This window comes from Silurus aristotelis (assembly GCF_946808225.1).
Source record: "Silurus aristotelis genome assembly, chromosome: 18".
Taxonomy (NCBI): Eukaryota; Metazoa; Chordata; class Actinopteri; order Siluriformes; family Siluridae; genus Silurus; species Silurus aristotelis.
Window position 1 is genome coordinate 3,617,199 of NC_139591.1, and position 2,500 is coordinate 3,619,698.

Here is a 2,500-nt window from a genome sequence, read left to right on the forward strand (position 1 = left end):
GTGTTGCAACTAGGCAACTTCCTTATATCGGCATAAAACCACAAATTGTGTCATATTCATTTAAAGGTCAGACATCTTGTGTAGATGTTTTGCGGCTCTCTTTTGGTAGCAGAGCCATGACTTAAGTGGCCATATCTAGGAGACAACCTCTATCTTCCTCAATGGACACCTCAATACATGCATACAGGAAGAAATTGCTCACAAACATCTGATTCTGTAGCCATCTGTCTGCTTCACCACTGAACTGACTACATGAAGACTTTAGATAAAAAGATTTTGGACTAGGTTTTATTTGTATTCGCTCTGAAGTTTTACTCATCCTTATCTGTGCTCTCAATTGATGTCCACCTCTCGGCCGACCGCGTGAACGTGCTACATAGTTATGCATGTTTTTATTTTGTTTTATTAGTAGATTCCCCACTTTTACTATGAACATAAAATGCGACCGAGTAACACAATTGAGCAATGTAAAAGTAGGGGTGTCTAGCAGAGGATGGTTTCGATCCATGGATCTCTGGGTTATGGGCCCAGCACGCTTCCGCTGCACCACTCTGCTAACCGGCCTCACCCCAGACGGGACTCGAACCCACAATCACTGGCTTAGGAGGCCAGTGCCTTATCCATTAGGCCACTGGGGCACACATTTGCGAGCGGTAAAAAAAACAGTAAAAAATGCTAAGATCCAAATACAATAGAAACCACACTAGTGCCACCTAGTGTTGCAACTAGGCAACTTCCTTATATCGGCATAAAACCACAAATTGTGTCATATTCATTTAAAGGTCAGACATCTTGTGTAGATGTTTTGCGGCTCCTGGGAAATTTTATTTGGGTGAAGAAGGACCAAAAATAACTCTTTTGGTAGCAGAGCCCTGACTTAAGTGGCCATATCTAGGAGACAACCTCTATCTTCCTCAATGGACACCTCAATACATGCATACAGGAAGAAATTGCTCACAAACATCTGATTCTGTAGCCATCTGTCTGCTTCACCACTGAACTGACTACATGAAGACTTTAGATAAAAAGATTTTGGACTAGGTTTTATTTGTATTCGCTCTGAAGTTTTACTCATCCTTATCTGTGCTCTCAATTAATGTCCACCTCTCTGCCGACCGCGTGAACGTGCTACATAGTTATGCATGTTTTTATTTTGTTTTATTAGTAGATTCCCCACTTTTACTATGAACATAAAATGCGACCGAGTAACACAATTGAGCAATGTAAAAGTCGAGGTGTCTAGCAGAGGATGGTTTCGATCCATCGACCTCTGGGTTATGGGCCCAGCACGCTTCCGCTGCGCCACTCTGCTAACCGGCCTCACCCCAGACGGGACTCGAACCCACAATCCCTGGCTTAGGAGGCCAGTGCCTTATCCATTAGGCCACTGGGGCACACATTTGCTAGCGGTAAAAAAAACAGTAAAAAATGCTAAGATCCAAATACAATAGAAACCACACTAGTGCCACCTAGTGTTGCAACTAGGCAACTTCCTTATATCGGCATAAAACCACAAATTGTGTCATATTCATTTAAAGGTCAGACATCTTGTGTAGATGTTTTGCGGCTCTCTTTTGGTAGCAGAGCCATGACTTAAGTGGCCATATCTAGGAGACAACCTCTATCTTCCTCAATGGACACCTCAATACATGCATACAGGAAGAAATTGCTCACAAACATCTGATTCTGTAGCCATCTGTCTGCTTCACCACTGAACTGACTACATGAAGACTTTAGATAAAAAGATTTTGGACTAGGTTTTATTTGTATTCGCTCTGAAGTTTTACTCATCCTTATCTGTGCTCTCAATTGATGTCCACCTCTCGGCCGACCGCGTGAACGTGCTACATAGTTATGCATGTTTTTATTTTGTTTTATTAGTAGATTCCCCACTTTTACTATGAACATAAAATGCGACCGAGTAACACAATTGAGCAATGTAAAAGTAGGGGTGTCTAGCAGAGGATGGTTTCGATCCATGGACCTCTGGGTTATGGGCCCAGCACGCTTCCGCTGCGCCACTCTGCTAACCGGCCTCACCCCAGACGGGACTCGAACCCACAATCCCTGGCTTAGGAGGCCAGTGCCTTATCCATTAGGCCACTGGGGCACACATTTGCGAGCGGTAAAAATAACAGTAAAAAATGCTAAGATCCAAATACAATAGAAACCACACTAGTGCCACCTAGTGTTGCAACTAGGCAACTTCCTTATATCGGCATAAAACCACAAATTGTGTCATATTCATTTAAAGGTCAGACATCTTGTGTAGATGTTTTGCGGCTCCTGGGAAATTTTATTTGGGTGAAGAAGGACCAAAAATAACTCTTTTGGTAGCAGAGCCCTGACTTAAGTGGCCATATCTAGGAGACAACCTCTATCTTCCTCAATGGACACCTCAATACATGCATACAGGAAGAAATTGCTCACAAACATCTGATTCTGTAGCCATCTGTCTGCTTCACCACTGAACTGACTACATGAAGACTTTAGATAAAAA